The following is an 18,191-nucleotide window of genomic DNA, read 5'->3' as shown; positions in this document are numbered from 1 at the left end:
ATTACCTGGAATGAAGGTGAACAGTGGTTGAAACTTCACCTGAACACACAAAACACTGCAGTAATGCCTACCATTGCCACAAACGTCTTTTTTTAGCGGCTGGCAAGAACCCTGAAGATCAGACATGGAAAATAAGTAGGCAGCTCTGCCCTTAATCTGATCACCTCTACCGAATGAGAATAATCTCACATAGTTGTTCAACACTGTCATGAAACTGAAGGCATCCATGGTGACACTTGACTAAAGTGCTGTGGTGTAGCTCCATGGAAGCACACAAAGAAATTAATAATACTATTTTTAATTGAGTGCTTGAATGCCCATTCAATAAAACCCAAAAAGCCTACATAGTCTTTCAGCAAACACAGGGGATAAAATGAAACACCAAATACCTATCTGGTCACTGAGGCCACAGTTTGATACATGCTTTGTTCCATGACTGTGCCACCCCGCTCCACATCTATTCACATTCCTACAGCCTCTGTTGGCATGGGTACAGCTGTTTGCAGGGCCATTTGGTGAGCCAGGTCAGGGAACAACCCAGATTAACAAAAAATAGCCTGGTGGGGGAAAAAAGGTCACATGGGTTTCCAGTCAGGTTCTCCCCACAGTCTTACAAAGAGCTCTACCAGCACAAGAGGGGAAGAAGGGAATGGAAGGAGGTTAGAGACATGAGGCTGCTGGAGTGAATGCTACAGGCTCAGGTGTTCACCAGCCAAACTCAGAATGAGGCAGTGATGATGACAAAGGCAATGTAAATGCGTGATGATATAAACTTCATGTAAGTATCCTGAGTAGGGTACAGAGCACAGGGTACATTGGCACAGATAAATATCAGAATTAAAAACAGGAACTCTCCGAGTGTTTGACTTTGCTGCCTAAAGCCCTTTTATACAGCAAGTCCTGTGCTGCCACAATTATATTATTATTATTATACTTATTACAAAACAGCATTTGCACACTGCAATGCCAGGTAGCGTTCAGATTCTAACCCCATGCAGAAGCGGCATCCTGTGGCACCATACTCACACTGGCATCCATCATCTCTGTATCACAGGATTATACAGGCTCTCCCACCCATGCTAAATGAACTAGACAGAAGTAGTGGGTTATTACGTTATGTTGAATAAAACTAGAAAGATAAGAAAGCAGCAGTTTTACAGTCACTGAATTTGCAGGATTTAGGAGTCAAAAATATCTGGGATCCCTATTTCCATTTGTCACCATGGAGGTCTTTCAATCCTAAAAAATTAAGAATTCAATTCCATGCCTAGCTGTAGTCCACAGCAAAACTCTCACAAGCTCAGTCATGCAGAAAGAGGTCTCTTAACTAATGTCTCTGAAATAGACACAGTTCTAACAGAACAACCCTTAATAGCTTTTCATTTACTTAAGTAAAAGGGAAAAGAAGTTAAATTTCCATTTCTAGTAGTAATAACTATAGAAATAATGGAAACTGGTAATATAATTTAAATAACATAGGCAGCAGCCAAGAGGGAATAGGACTTCTTCTAAACCCATTAGTGAGGAACATGAATACTATTTTTGCTCTTTGCTCACTATTACTGAAAGTTACCTCTCTACACAGCATTTACTTGACCACATTTCTTAGCAAGCCTGATGTGTTACTTTCAATAGCTTCACAACACATTAAAATAATTTTCTATAGCAGCAATTTCACTTTATTACTAATATTAGCCCAAGAAAGATTCTTTGCTCAGAAAAAAAAAAAACCAAACAAAACAAAAACAACTTCCCTTAAGCTCAATGAAAGTTCTGCCTGATAACAACTCCATGAATAGCCCATTGCACAGAATTGGCATTTCAGGTCGACAAGACCTATTGACTATAAATAACGAGATGGTTAATTTACATACACCGTTCCTTGTGACAGTTCTCACGCACGCTCATCTTCCCTTCATCTCTGACTGTTTCCCGATGCCTTATGCAAGTGGCCGCGCTCTCATTCCTCTGCATCTCAAGAGCCAGTCCGCAGCTGCAGGCAGTCAGCGGAGAGGAGCAAGAGAAATGATATATTGCAGATATTTTATTTTTGGAAACTACACTGTAAATAAGGCCATTTCCAGAGATATTCCATGGACACAGAGCGCTTGGTCGCAGAGCCAGCGCCTTATGTAACAGGAGTATTGTTTAGGGTTGCCTGCTTTAAAAAGCCACTCCTGGTAACACAGTTTACAGAGCTATAAAAAGCTAACAGCGTAACTATCGAGAACAAGCAGGCAAGCCGTTTATTGCAAGAAGGCTGGTGCTAACTGGAAAAAAAAGAAAAGTTTTATTAAATCACTTAACTTTCTGTCACGGGGAGGACATCATCTGAGCTGACACTTACTGCGTGCGGAAAGGTGGGGGTCCTAGGCGGCCCCATGCAGCCCCATGGCCAGGTGCTGAAGACAGCGCTGCCGCCGCCCCGCAGGCCACGCCGCCGGCAGCCGCCTTTAGTTATCTTCCATTTGATTCCGCTTTCTCCCCCCCGCCGATTATTGACACGTGGCAGAGACAAGGGATTCCTCAACTCGGCCTCCCGCTCTTCTTCTGCCGAGCGACCGTCAGCCTCTGGAAAAGCGTTAGCAGAAAGGATCGCTTGAACACGCACAGGCGCTCACAAGCAGCTGTAAATTTCCACTCCCCAGTGCCTGCGGCCGGACTCCCGGCCTCGCTCCGGCTCCTCGTCGTTCCTGCTCCAACTAGCTCAGCGGCTGGGTGTGCATTTTCCCCCACTGCCCTCCCCGCTTCCCACTCCCTCACTCGTCTTGCTCGCAGGCTCACCCCCCCCACCCCCACCCCCCAAACTCCACGTCAGAGGAACGCGTGGAAAAGCGAAGGAAGAAGCGATCGCTCCGCCGACAGATTTTTCCAGGGTTAAGGGAGGAGATGCGAGGATTTCGCATCACTTCTGTAAGTTTCCATTCCCCTCCAAAGTCTGTCGGCACAGGGGAAGCATCGCTGACGGGTCCTCGCACCATCACGTGGCAGAGGCTGCTGGAATTAAATTATTCACCTTGCTGTCCTGCTGAGAATGCAAATAAGGGAGCCCAAGAGCGGGTTGCTATTACAAGACAATAATAAAATCAACATGCTCACATACCACATCTTTCAGCAGAGTCCTGCTCAGAGAAGCCAAAGTTAAACTGCTTCCTGCCTGACTATAATACTTTTCCACAATAATAATGGAAGAGGAAAAAAAAAAAAAAAACAACAAACAACAAACCTGCAGTATACTTTAAGCAAAATTTAAATCCCACTGAAGAAAAACATGAGCCTAAAGTATGTTTTCAAAAGCTAATGCGATGGGGAAAAAAAAATCATACTATTATTCTGAAACAAGTACTACCAGCTATTATCAAGGACACAAATATAGCAAAAGGCAATTAAAGGAAATTTTAATGCTTCACTTTTCTCTCTTGGCAGCTATTGCTCAGCAAGCACCACATATTCCCAAAGGGAATGAATGGCAAGTGCCTTTCCCTCCACCCCCCACTCCCCCTACTATCTAACAGGCCCTGAGAGCAGGGAAAGGCGGATGCTTTACCAGCCACCGCGGGCACTGCAAGATGGGATGTAAATCCCAACCTCACCCAGATCTCAGCCAAGCCCCAGCAAGAATAAAACCCCAGCCTATACATATGTTGAGCTCACCAGCTCAGAGGGAGATTTCACCTCCCAGCCCCTCTTCCTTAGGGCAAAGCCCAGCCAAAGTCTCACATTATTATCAATAATTCTGTATACTACAATGTTTGCTTGGGGAGATAATCTCAGCCTCTGCCACATACCAGCACTACAGATCTTAATTTAGGACTCACCTGCAGTAGCTATTCAGAGCTCTACACTAGAGGTAACCAAAAAAGCATGAGAAACCTCATTTGAAGAGTACGGATGCCAGCCACCTTTTAAACGGCTAACATCCTTTGCTATCAACCTCAGCTCCTAACCAAGGCAAAGTATCCCAGATTCTCACTTTGAAGAGCCAAGAACTAGCAGCCTGCCCAGCTTCCGTTGCTCCCGTACCTCCCGGGCTCCGAGGCAGAAGCAGTTCCTGCTCCCTTAACCTCCCTGAATTTGCTTCTGCGTTTGCACAGGAGGTGCGGAGCCGACCTCAGATCAGCAGATTTATGCTCCTGACTTATCTGTAAAGCACGCTGCCGTTTGTGCTTACGCTTTACCTTTCAGATCATCAAGACAGCTCAGCCCCATGGTTTTGGACTGCCTTGAACAGTACTGGGAACAGGCACTAGTGCTGCTCCTGCTGCACCCAAAAGCGCTGCAACAAGTGACACCAAGTGGCAATTTCTGCTCCAGACCCATAGTGAAATATGCCTCCAGCACAGAATTAAAGGCTTCACGCTAGACACCCCTGACCAGGTTTCCTCTCTAGGCCACCTCCAGAGAAAGCTCGATGAGGGACACTGTGGATGCCAAGCTTGGAGAGGGGTGAGGCACCCTGCAAAGCAGCATCTTTCTCCATGAAGCTTGGTGGGCAGGTGGACAACCAGCACAGGCTGACATTTCATGACATGAAGGACTTGGGAAAATCCAGCACCAGGCACCATTTCATGGGCACCTTGCTTTGCCCAGCTCACTGGGGAGAGGGAGGGGGCACTGCGCCCTGCAGTACCTTACACCCACTCCGGGGTCGGTCCTTTTTTATCAGATACCACAGCCTTTGGGTAAACGTCATAGTGAAAGTCAAACGATAAAAGCTCTGCCCTTGGGCTACTGCTGAAGGTACCGGCTTTTCCTAAGGCAACACAAAAATCTAAGTATACTATGTCATTAACTTCCACTGTGTGTTTTTGAGAGAATAACTTTTTTTCCCCTCTAACTCTAATGAGAGAAATTATACCCTTTCCATAGTGTATCCACCACCACTTCAACAGGTAAACCCCTTTGTTGCCCCACGGAGTTCAACATTGGTGGGTACTACCTTGCAGTTGAATAATCACAAAAAAGACTGAATAATCGTTAAAAAGCTGTTTTAGTTGCACATTAAGGGGCCCCACTGGATAATCTGTGTATCATTGAGTTCCCTGGAGTATTCACAGACCATTCTGAGTAAGCAGCCCTTTGGAAGCATAAGAAATTTATCAAGAAAATTACCATCCTCTGTTTTGGACTAAATATCCCTGTTTTCCTGGTTCTGATGAATAAATTGAATATGCATTCAATTACAGTTCAAGTCTACCAGTCTTCTACTTGAGGAAATACTTTTGGGCTTCAATAGGAGCCCTCTACACACCAGGAGAGCAAGAAACACGCCTGCCCACTTCCCTGAATTGCAGCAGGAGAAATAGTGCAAAACAGAGTAGCTAAAGGGGCAGGGAAAAAAATTTCTCTGCTATACCAATACTCTGTTTCTTCTTCAGTGCAGTTAATTCTCAGATGACAGGAGAAGGCCCTGAAACATCCAACGGGAATTAAGCTGTAATTACTTAGTGCTCTTACCTGTTTGGTTTTTTTGTTGCCAAGAGGTTATTAAATATTTCAAAAGAAATGTTTTCTTCCATTCTTAATTTGTAGACATCTCAAATCTGGAATGATGTAATTATAAACAGCCAACAATTCTTCATAGTCTGAAAGTACACTGGAAAAAAATTCTCTGTGCAGTGCTAAAGGACTCCAGCCTCCACATATTTAAATTCTATTATATTTGTTTCCTTTAAAGTGAACAGAGTCCTCAGGCTAAAGCATGGTTAGAGTACTTTTCAGAAATATTTATCCTTGCTTTTGTAACTGAAAATTGTTCCATCCAATAAAGACCAAAGGAAGAAAACCCCAGTCCATTATTCCTGCCCTTTTCATTTATTTTCTGAAGTGGAAAAGAGAAATTAGGGAACTTTAAACAATGAGTGTGGTAGCAGTAAATTACAACAGCAGATGATAAACACACAGTACATATATACTAATTCTGCTCATTTCATCACTCACTTCCAGTCTGTCTACCTCCTCCAAGATTACTTCCAACATTCCAAAGCCCTAAGCAGCCTCAGATAGTAAATAAATAACAATAATAACAATAACAACAACAATATAATAATAATAAAAGTTCTTTCTTCCTGCCAGATTGCTCGGTGCTAAGGCCCCAGGCCATGAAAATTCAGTTCTCCACAGTGACAGGTTTAAGCTGTGTAATACTAGATATCAAAAGGAGAAACTTCAGAATACTAAAAAAATTCCCCCACCCTCCAAAACCTGAAAACTAAAGAACCCACCCACACACAGAGGATTTCATCCCACTCTTACAGATCCCAAGATATCAACATTATGGCAGTTTATCAGGGTGGAGGGGAACTAAAAACAAATTACTTATCTACATTGTAAAGCTGTTACACTTTAACTCAAAGCATTTAGCTTTACAACAAAGTAATATAAAAAGCATGCCTGACAACACTTCTAAACCCTCAAAATGTAAGAGGAGAGACTTTACAGTAATTTCGTGCTTCTAGGTAATTCCACATTTTCACAGATATCATTTTCCTCAGACGCCCTGCAAGAGCCATGCAGTCACCCCAAATAAATGCCATTAAAACTCTTCTTCATCTAATTAATCCCCCAATACAGACATACACCAAGACCTCCACTTTCTCCCCCATTTAATCTCATAGGGAGACAAGCTCAAAACTGAGCCTATACACCAATCCTCCCAAAACAACCACCAGCACCAAAAGGCAAATTAACATTTGGTTGCTCATCCAAACACAAAGCAAGGCAAAAAAAGGGGCTACAGTCTACAGAGGCGCATGTGGTTTCTCCTGTGGCCATTTAAAAATCAGCAAAGCTTCTGTCCTCTCTCAGGACTAGAAAATTGAAATTTCTCTAGTGAAGCATGGGGGAACAGAGAGCAGCCAGAGGCAGTGGCTGACCTGTAGCTGCATTTTAGCTGGAGTAAGCGGTAGGGTTTAAATGGATGCTTTGTATAAGCTATTTCTAAAAAAGTAAGTATGTCTTCAATGTTTTTCCCCTCTTCTTCCTCCTGGCTCCCTCTAGTGCTTTAAAGTACATACTGCCTGTTCCTTCCTGTTTTATTTATTAGAAATATAAACATTTATATGTTCAGATAGGATGCAAAAGGAAGGGCAGGGACAGGTGACATTATAGTGGGGGTCTGCAACGGGCCACCCAACCAGGAAGACCAAGCAGATGAGGCCCTCTATAGACAGATAGGAGCAGCCTGACATTCACAAGCCCTCGTCCTCATGGGGGACTTCACCCCAATATCTGTTGGAGAGACAACACAGCAGGGCATAAGCAATCTAGGAGGTTCCTGGAATGCATTGATATAACTGCTTCTCCAAGTGACAGAGGAGCCAACGAGGAGAGGTGCTGGGTTGGACCTTGTTCTCAACAACAAGGAGGGGCTGGTGGAGAATGTGAAGGTCAAGGGCAGCCTTGGCTGCAGTGCCCATGAACTGGTGGAGTTCAAGATCCTTAGGGCAGCAAGTAGGGCACACAGCAAGCTTGCTACCCTGTACTTCAGGACAGCAGACTTTGGTCTCTTCAGGGATCTGCTTGGTAGAAGACCATGGAATAAAGCCCTGGCTAGATGAGGGGCCCAAGAAAACTGGCTAATATTCAAGGATCACCTCCTCAAAGCTCAGGAGTGATGCAACACGACAAATATGAAGTCAGGCAAAAATGCCAGGAGGCCTGTGTGGATGAACAAGGAGTTCCTGGACAACCTCAAACACTAAAAAGAAGCCTACAGAGGGTGGAAGCAAGGACAGATAGCCTGTGAGGAATACAGAGAAATTGTCCAAGCAACCAGGGACCAGGTTAGGAAGACCAAAGCCCTGATAGAATTAAATCAGGCCAGGTATGTCCAGGGCAATAAGAAAATCTTCTAGAGGTACACCAGTGATAAAAGGAAAACTAAGAAAAATGTGGGTCCTCTCTGGAAGGAAATGGGAGACCTGGTTACCTGGGACATGGAGAAGGCTGAGATACTCAACAACTTTTTTGCCTCAGTCTTCATTAGCAAGTGCTCCAGCCAAACCACCCAAGTCACAGAAGGCAAAGGCAGGGACTGGGAGAATGAAGAACTGCCCACTGCACTGCAAGAGAAGATGAAGTTCAAGACCATCTAGGGAATGTGAAGAAGCACAAGTCCATAGGACCTGATGCACAGTATCTGTGGGTCTGGAGGGAACTGGTAGATGAAGTGGCTAAGCCACTATCCATCATATTTCAGAAGTTGTAGCAGTCTAGTGAAGTTCCCACTGACTGGAAAAGGAGAAATACAATCCCCATTTTTAAAAAGGGAAGAAAGGAAACCTGGAGAACTATACACCTGTCAGTCTCACCTCTGTGCGCAGCAAGATTATAGAGTGGATCCTCCTGAAAACTATGCTAGGGCACATGGAAAATAAGGAAGTGATTGTTGACAGCCAACGTGGCTTCACTGAGGGCAGATCGTGCCTGAAAAATCTGGTAGTCTTTTATGATGGGGTTACAGCATTGGTGGTTAAGGGAAGAGCAACAGATGTCATTGAAACTGTCCCATATGACATCTTTGTCTCTAAATTGGAGAGACGTGGATTTGACAGAAGAATCACTCAGTGGATAAGGAATTGGCTGGATGGTCACACTCAAAGAGTTGCAGTCAAGGGCTCAGTGTCCAAGTGGAGAGCAGTGATGAGTGGCGTTCCTCGGGGGTCAGTGTTGGAACCCGTGCTGTTGAACATCTTTGTCAGGGACATGGACAGTGAGATTGAGGGCACCCTCAGCAAGTTTGCTGATGACACCAAGCTGTGTGCTGCCATTGACACTCTGCAGGGAAGGGATGTGCCATCCAGAAGGACCCTGACAGGCTGGAGAAGTGGGCCCGTGTGAACCTCATGAAGTTCATCAAGACCAAGTGCAAGGTCCTGCACTGGGTTTGAACAATGCCAAGCCAAATACAGGCTGGGCAATGAGTGGATTGAGAGCAGCCCTGTGGAGAAGGACTTGGGCTATCAGTGGATGATAAATTGCCTATGAGCAGCAATGTGCACTTGCAGCCCAGAAAGCCAACTGTGTCCTGGGCTGCATCAAGAGAAGTGTGGCCAGCAGGTCGAGGGAGGCGATTCTCCCCCTCTACTCTGCTCTTGGGAGACCCACCTGGGGTGCAGTGTCCAGCTCTGGAGACGCCAACATAAGAAAGACATGGACCTACTCGAGTGAGTCCAGAAGAAGGCCACAAAGATGATCAGGGGCTGGAGCACCTCCCTTAGAGGCTGAGAGAGTTGGTGTTGTTCAGCCTGGAGAAGAGAAGGCTCCAGGGAGACCTTATAGCAGCCTTCCAGTACCTAAAAGGGGCTACAGTAAAGATGGGGAGGGACACTCTCTCAGGGAGTGCAGTGTAGGTTGAGGGGTAATGGTTTTAAACTGAAAGAGGGTAGATTTAGATGAGGTATCAGGATGAAATTCTTCCCTGTGAGAGTGGTGACACACTGGAACAGTTTGCACAGAGAAGCTGTAGTTGCCCCCTCCCTGGCCGTGTTCAAGGCCAGGTTGGACAGGGTTTGAGCAACCTAGTCTAGTGGAAGGTCCTTTAAGGTCCCTTCCATCCCAAACCAGTCTATGATTCTATGATTTTTTTTTTTCTTTTTTAAAGAGCTGCACTAACTCTTACAAACTGCTTGGGAGTTTTTACCAAACATATTCACATGTACATCACTCCAGCAGTCACGCACTGACACTGGCTGTTCTACCATAAACCTTAATGTATTAAATCCTTTATGTACAGGTCAGTGTATCTAAAATTTTCATTTCAAAGTCATCCATCAGCTCCATCCTTAGAGAAAATCAGCTAAAATGAATCCCTTTCCTTGCACATTCTCTTCCTCAAACAGGAACAACATTTAAACATGATGTTACTAAAGCCCAACAGCTGAAAAATAAAACACATTAAAATTTTATGCCTGCTCTTAAGAGTCACTTATAAAATGTTAATTGCATTTCTTATCTGCTGTGTCCCAGCATAAAACAAATTAAGAACCACACCTGCACTCCCACTTTTGGGAGTGGAGTAACAGTGAACTCATGACAATATCATGCTTTTTACCTGTGGACGTATGCAAACAGAAACTAATACTCCCAAATCAGTAACACTCTGAAGATCTTAGCAAGTAGTTTTTTATATAATTAAAGCCTTCACCTCTCCAATCTGCTTCTATTCCAGCTCCATATAGTCAGCCACTTCAGTGGCCATGTTTTTTGGTTTAAGGTCCATGCACAGAATTAAAAATGTGAAAAGGAAATCTCATTTCAGAAGGAACAACAAAAAGAGCTTTGCTGAAGATCTAAAATTTAACGTCTCATCACATGTGTGCCATGAGAGGCCCATTCTTACAGTTTGTATCACAGCACACTAAAAAAAAAAAAAAAGTTATTTACAGTAGCAACAAACAAAAATTATACATGACCAAATAAGCCCTCACTGTCTATTACACTGGAAGACAGTCCTTGCATCACTGCTAGCACTTTTCTTCATAGATTGCAAAATTCTGTCATGTGCATAAGAGCATTTATCTACCATCTTCCATTTCTAAAATAGTTAAACAATATTAATACTGTTTAATCTTCTTGAAAATACTGAATTTAGTTGCTGGTTTCCAAGTAACTTCAGCAAGCAATTTTCTTAATATTAGGCACATGTTAGTAAGACAGCATGGGGTACTGCATGTTAAGACATCCCCTTCCAACATAGCTCAAGTATGAAAAAAAAACCCTGTATATGTTCCTTACAACTTCCTTTGCAGTGAAAGACAACAGAGCATCCCTAACCAGAACTTTAAACTTCCTAACAGTGTTTGAAGCTGAAAGCTGTATTAGTGCATATTCCTCTCACTAATGGTGATGTGCAATGAAAACACTAGGCTTATCAACTGCCTTTTGATAACAATTTCTTTACACATAAGGCGTGGCTCCGTTTCTGGCAAGGTGGAAGGCAATTTGCGACTAAGACTTTTCCTCCATGGACCACTACTATAGAAGTCTAAAAATCCTTTAGATGCTCTCAAGATGACTTGCAAACAAACAAAATCAGCTTAATATGAAACACAAGTTAAGCACTCACTAGAACACCCATTTTAGTATGAGGAAACTGAGGTACCAGTAAACACCCAAATACATGCACTCTAAAATATACTGTTAAAGAATGTCTGTAGATAGGAACCACCATTCTGGATCAAAGCTCTATTAAATTCCATCTCCAAGAGCAGCTAACACCAAGTGCTAAGTAGAAAAAGAAATATATACCAGAAGAAAGACCACTCTACTCTTCTTCTACTTCTGGCAATTTGAATCTTTGAGGTTTCCTGAAGTGTCATCCAAAATTACCATGCTAAATAGCTACAAATGGCTTCATGCCCCTTTGCTTTTGTCCTGGGTTGCAGTGTATTCTATTACCATCCTCATGAGCTATTGAAATCAGGTGGGGCAGTGTTGCCTTGCCTCCTCCTCCCAGATTACCTTTCTGTTAATGGCCCATCAGTGCCATGCAGCATAACTCAGAGATAACTCCCTCTAGACCATCTTCTGTTAATGAGCTTAATCAACATTTGGCCTCATGACTCATTATCCCATTGTGAGATGCTACACCCAGAGGGAGGAACCAAGCATTCCATCCTGGATATAATCTGAGATTCTGAATACTAGGGACCCTCTTTTTCCACTGGATTTCCAGAGGATAGGAGCTACATGGCCACCACTGGATTTTTCTGAGGAAGAGCAGACCTTCTTTCTACAGGATCACTGCTTTGGGGGGACTGCTACCACCACCCTGATTAACAGGGTGTCAGGTTGTATCCTGACTCTGTTAGTTTAACCCAGTGTTATCTGCCTTTTTTTTTTTTTTTCTTTCTTTCATCTTTTTATTTCCCTATTAAATTGTTTTACTGACTTGGTGTTGTTTTGTGGAGAAATCACTCTATAACTTTTGGAGTTATAAAGTGGGTATGTTTATGCAGCGCTGGGCGCATGGGGGATTGCTCCACCACAAGCATGCGCATCATTTGCAGCTCCCGTCCAGCTTATATGTTACAAAATAGTGCATATTCATAAAACGCCTATACATATACATAGTCTACCCCTGCCTCCCCTCGCTTCTCAATGTAATCAGGTCTTCTCCTCTTGCACCTGCGCAATGAGCTCTTCAAGCTCCGGGCTGGGGTCACAACTTCCTGGAGAGGGGTCGTAAAGATGAAGAAGATGAAGTACCTCTTCTTCCTTGCTGATGACCTCTTCACCCTGTCGCTCGGCACAGCCTCAGTTCTTCTCTGGCTTCTGTCCAGATTGCCAGGCCAGTTTATGCTGGTGTTTGGGATAGTCTGTTGCTGGTACCCACAACTTCAAGAACTAGGGGAGATTTCTCTTTGGGCTAGGAGATAGTCACCTAGCAATGTTATCAGCACCTGGTATGTCTTTTTCAAACAGTCCCATACGCCTCCCCTTGGTTTTGCGCAGGCCTTGCACCATCAATCTAAGATTGTTTAGACTCCCCATCTCATTCCCCCTTTTCTTCTTACTTAGTAAATTCTTTTACTACTTATTTATCTACTTCTTAATCTATTTCCCTTGCCCTATAATATGTTAGTACTATCCTACAAATTAGTTAGTTTATTGCTTAAAGCTCGGATTGTGAAATAAAGCATCATACATAGCTTGCAAGCGTTTTGTAAGTCTCCAGATCCATACATATATAGCTACAGTAAGGATCGACAAAATTGCTGCAGATATTAATAAGTAACCACTGGGTGAAGGGCTGTGTTTAAGATTCCAGTAGTTGTCGGTGACCATCCGAAGAGCGTATCCCACCAATTATGTTTCCCTTCTTGCTCAACCATCTTTAAGACCTTTTTTATCCTCTCCCCATCATGAAAGGTTGGGAGTAAAGTTTCTTGCCCTTTTTCTTTAACTTCTTCCAGTATCCGGTGTAAGTCTGGGTGTTTTAATAGGCTTTCTATATGACTTACATTTAACCCTATGGGGACAGGAAGTGCCTTTACCATTAGACTTATCGTGAGAAGCGTAGTCTTCCCAGCTGAGTTTGTGTAACCTTCTATGGGGATTTGTGGGCCCTCTTTACTCGGGTGTGATGAATCCAGGCTGAGTATTCTTTAATCTTGACAGCCGTCTCAGTGTCTCCCAAATAACACCAATGGCACTGATGGGCCATTAACAGAAAGATAGTCTGGGGGGAGGAGGCAAGGAAACACTGCCCCACCTGATTTCAACAGCTCATGCGGATGGTAATAGAATACACTGCAACCCAGGACAGCTTTAAAGATCCTAAAAAAGCAACTCTTTCTTCTCTTGGCCAACTTTGAAATCACATCTACGATACTTAGATACAACAAATTGTTCCAGATTGCTTCTGACTCTCAAGGCTGAGCAACCAAAACAGCTTTATCTCCATCAAAATCTATACTTCTGTAGGGTAAAAGACTGCTATTGTCCATGACGAAAAAAAGAGCCATGATTAGCACTCAAAGCAAGGTATACCCCCTCATAAACAAAAAAGGAGTCTCCAAGACATGAGAAGTTATCAGTATCTTTGCAAAAAAGTAATATTTATATTGTAGTCAGAAGCTATCTGAGTCTGCACAACCACAGAACACATTTTCTAATATCATATATGCATTCAGGACCTCAGTTCTTTCTTTCATATGATATTTCTCAATACCATGTCCAAACCTAACATCACAAGGAGACAGAATTTTGTATCTACTAAATCAAGAAGAAATTCCCAAGTCCAAGGAGTCAGAACTGTAGGCCTGATAGTGGAAGTGAGAAAGTCCTAAAACTATTTCTATCAAAGCAGCACCAGTCATAAGGACATAAAATCATGTCTGGCATTATTGCCAATTTTGGAGTTTCTGCCCCAGTACCAGTGAAAAGAAATGGCTTGTTTTCTGAGATCAGGCAGAATCCCATGAGAAGGTCACCTAGAGAGAGTCATATCAGTTCAACTTACCCTGACCACAGCAAGACAGCCTTTACTAGCTGTCATCATGGGATGAAATTACTTTCACAAGCATAAGACCTTCCATTGAAAGATTGCTGCACACAAAGACCTGTATCCAAACAGTTGCATATCAGCCAAGTAACTAAGGATGTAAAAGTAAGCAATTTAACACCTCATTGTTCGACCCAACAACCACACCACCTATTTTTACATTTTTCCATTTTAAATAAATATAGATGGCATGGTCAGGAAGTTTAAAAATAACAAGTAATAAGAATCTGTGATAATTTACACAAACCTGGCTTTTCTTTCAAAATTGAAGACAGGTTCTATATGCTTTCTATAGATTTGTAAAATATCTTATTTGGAAAGAAAAGTTTGAAACACAATTTTTCCTCTTCTCAAAACAAGAAATGAATATTGCTACTAGCAACAAATTAATTTCAAAATTGCAAAAATACATTCTGATTCTCACAAAGCATGAATTATTGTCTGATGTAGATCAACAGTTTCTTGAACAAAAGCAGCTTCTTAAAAGATCTTGGATCTTGACATTAATTTCAGGTGTTGGAGAATCTATGAAGTCCATCAATAAATTAGGGCAAGAGTTAGCTGATTTTCACTAAAGTATTTTTTCCTTTTATGCATGTTCCTATTCTTTTTTATTTTCTGCTTCCTGCTGCTGTGACTCCTGTATTTGCAAACGTATGCTCTTTGAAGGCTCTCCATTTTGCTCATGCATAGGTACATGATCAAATCACTTCAGCAAACTCAGTTTACTTCATCACATTGTGTAAAGTGTGTTTTTCCAACACTTACAAGCAGTGTTGACTTTGACTTAAAAATATGTCTTGAATTGAATCCATCAAACCTGAAGTGAGTTTAATAATACTGGAAAGGAAATCTCCCATTCTGCATTCAGTGTATTCAACTTCAGCTCTTGGCTGCCACTTATGTACAGGGAGTGTCTTACTCCCTGTCTGTTGCCCGTGAGCCTCAATACCTTGCAGTACTCTTTTTCCAGATACTGTTCCTCATCCTTAACATGCATCCAGCCTTTTTTCACGGTGATTAAACTTCCCAAAACTTTGAGTCCATCTTTCAAAAGAGTCAACTAATGTGTTCTTTAATTCAAGCAAATACATGAGGCTATACCATCATTTGTCATTTTTCTACGCTACATGGCCTAGATAAAACTGTCAGGAAGCATTTTGCACTTTCTTTCAACTGTGTGTTCATTTGGGGTTTGGGTTTTTTTGCAAACAAACGTCCAAGGACTGAACATCACAAAATTATATCTTAATTCAATGATTCTTCATAGAGTGTAACATTTTCAGGAGTCTGTTTCTTAGACAGTCTAGATCAAACCCTTAAGCTAATATCCTAGACATTTTGTAATACCCTTTTTATTAACCATCTTGAATAGCATTTGCTACATAACAATCCTTAAAATTGAATTTTACATTAGCCATTAAAAAAAAAAAATCCTCAGTCTCCATACAGATTTTCATAAGTGATCCTTCAGTCTTTATTTACTGCTGTAACATGATGGATTTATTCATAGTTACATGATTATTTGTAATACTCAGCTTCGTTCTCACTATAGATATACATAACAGTTCTGTATTTTCAGCATAGTTGTTGACAACTTTAGTGCAGCCATCAGACATATGTCACTGTTCTTTTTGTTCGTGATATTTTTAGAACGTCTCCTTATTAGATCCTAAAGAAAATATGGAGAGTTTTCTTTAATCACCTTTAGAAAAAATTACTTATGCTTATCCCTATATATTGGCTGCTCCCCTTGAACCACTTCTAAATCAAGACAGGACTCTTTGCTTAACCTATTTTTTGGCATTCAGGCCTGCACATTCTGGATAGCCACATGTTCTTGCATTTCCTCCCCTCCAACTTTGAAAGACACTTTTGTAAGCAATGTTAGAAGTATATTAGTGATGTAACAGCGTGACACATCAGGAGATTTGCTTAGTCCCTCATATTTTTTATCCTCAAAGATGGGAATGTTGTGTAGTTTTGCAGCCATCTTCTCCTATGACCTTAGGAACTGTGATAAGACCTTATGAACCATGAACAAGGAGATACTCAGTTTACAGGTTGGGGAGAGTTCAGTGAGAGAGAAAAAACAATGGCTAACATCTCTGGGCATGTTTTCTTAGCATTTAACTGCTGCCCAAGAAACTAGAATAGTTTGAAGATATCCTGGGAAATCCTCTGGCAACATCTTCCATCCCTGACAAAAGGGTGGAACACAGATTAATTGTATGGTCATGTATCTCCTCACATTAATGTTGGGTTTTTTAAAGGGAAAAACCTTTTTCCAAACAACACACAACTTAAAGATTACCAAGCCAATTTGATCTCAGAGTTTATTCAAACCTGTCTTCATTCAAACTGCCTTTGACCAAAAGTACTTTGCCTTTTACTTTTGTATTTTGCCCAAGGCTGTGTTTGATGCTTGCAATAGAGGAGTACAGATGTCACAGGCAGTTACAGACCTAAACACAGGTTGTAATGTAAATGACAAGACTTATTAATGACCTGCAGATGAAGAGTAGGACCAAAGGCCAACAAAAATTCTATGTAGTAAGCTTGCGTTTAGAAGGTTCTTAGACCATTTGCTTAAACCAATTTTAAAAAACAACAAAACAAAAACCAAACCAAAGTGGTATAAAAAAACACCCCAAAACCAGACTTTTCCCAGGGAGGGATTATGTGATACTTGCCTTAACAGAGGACTACAACCATCCTGCGATCCTGCCCTCACCCTGTAAAGTTCAATTTGGTGCCTTATTTCTAGCAACAAATTAATCATATGTTGCAGACAGCTTCTCCTGTATCCAGGAGAAGCAACAGATATTGAATGATCACTGTGAATAGGTAGTCCTTTGCTTATTTACAGAAGTGAAAGACAGCTGCCTGACTGCCAATGAACTGCGGAAAGTGAGAGTACACAATTAAAAAGTACACTCGAGGAGGGAAAGCTGATACAGCTGTGCCTCTCTGCTGATGTATGAAAAAGGTGTAACAAAGAGCTGAATGTTACGTGTTGCTCAGATCACTACAGATGCTGGAAGCGAACTCCCTTTCCACATAATTTTGATCTCTTCCTATTCTGAATCCTATCACTGAAGAAGTGATCTTCAGTGTCCTTACCTTAAAAAAACCCATACAATTTCCTTCCCACACTTAAGAGCAAATGCACTGTATTCTTTGCTGCAATAAATTTGTATACATAAATTTGTACAAGTATCTTTGCAGTAGATTGACATGGGGTCTTTAACAATGATCACCCCATCCAACAGTTGTCACTCAGCTGTCCCCACATTTCAAAGTCTAGTTATGCAGCAGTAATTTATTCCATCTTAATTATTGTCTCTTGCAACAGAAAACACAAGGCACAAATATTACTGAGATAGTAGAATTTTTTTTTAAACTCATACTATAAAATAATCTAAAGATGTTGCTTCACAATTGATTAAGTTGCTCTAAGATTACTTTGTTGCTGGAAAGGGAAGTCCAGCCCTTACTGCCATCATCTCCTTGCATCAGTTCCAGAAATGGCACAACTGCAGAGGGAGACAGATCAGCCTGCCGGGCACCCTGAAAATTTAACAGCTGAAAAAAATCAAACTACTTTTATCTCCTGTAAAAATGCAGCTTTTGGAGAAGTGAGAGGAACTGTGGAGGGACTTAGTAAGTGTAACTTGTGTGAAATTTTTGGAATTACCTTTATCAGTAAATTTTTAAATGGACAAGGCAGGCTACAATACTGAAAGAACAATACACAAGAAAAAAATCCATCCACCCATGAACACTTTTTTGGAGGAGGGAGAATGCAGTTTTAAAATACTTCTACAAAGTGTGGTGGCAAACACGCTTAAAAAAAAAAAAAAAAAAAAAATCCTGTCCTTTCTTCTTCATTCTGATACCCAGGCTGCAACCACACATCTTGATCTGCAAATGCAAGGGTTGTAGCACCTTGATATGAATTTGTTAACAAAATTAATTAATCTTAAAAATAATCCTTCACTTAAAATGTATGCTATCAAACCACAACTCACATAACTGGTTCATCATAAGATTGATAGAAATCATATCTGTACACTAAACTAAACTAACCAGCAGTATTTGATGGACATTTTTTCTGGCAGATACACATGAAATCTATTTGTCCAGCAGTACTCAATCTTAGTAAAGCTTTTTTTTTTTTTTT

At 41.7% G+C, this 18,191-nt stretch overlaps 1 protein-coding gene across 5 annotated transcripts in view; it reads right to left on the bottom strand.

Moving 5' to 3' along the window:
- Positions 1 to 18,191, bottom strand: part of CAB39L (calcium binding protein 39 like) — a 66,043-nt gene that overhangs the window by 44,064 nt on the left and 3,788 nt on the right. For 2 of the 5 annotated variants that reach the window (XM_026848465.1, XM_026848474.1), the window contains exon 2: positions 2,348 to 2,571. The gene's annotated coding sequence lies outside the window, so the exon portion shown is untranslated. Of the gene's footprint in view, positions 1 to 1,874; positions 1,994 to 2,306; positions 2,778 to 18,191 lie in introns of those variants that run through there. The other 3 variants (XM_026848484.1, XM_026848494.1, XM_026848457.1) reach the window with 3 other exon arrangements.

The sequence above is a fragment of the Athene cunicularia genome, assembly GCF_003259725.1.
Source record: "Athene cunicularia isolate RWA chromosome 1 unlocalized genomic scaffold, athCun1 chr1_part1, whole genome shotgun sequence".
Lineage (NCBI taxonomy): Eukaryota > Metazoa > Chordata > Aves > Strigiformes > Strigidae > Athene > Athene cunicularia.
Note: the sequence above shows the minus strand (reverse complement) of the source record. Positions and strands in the feature narration are given on the sequence as shown.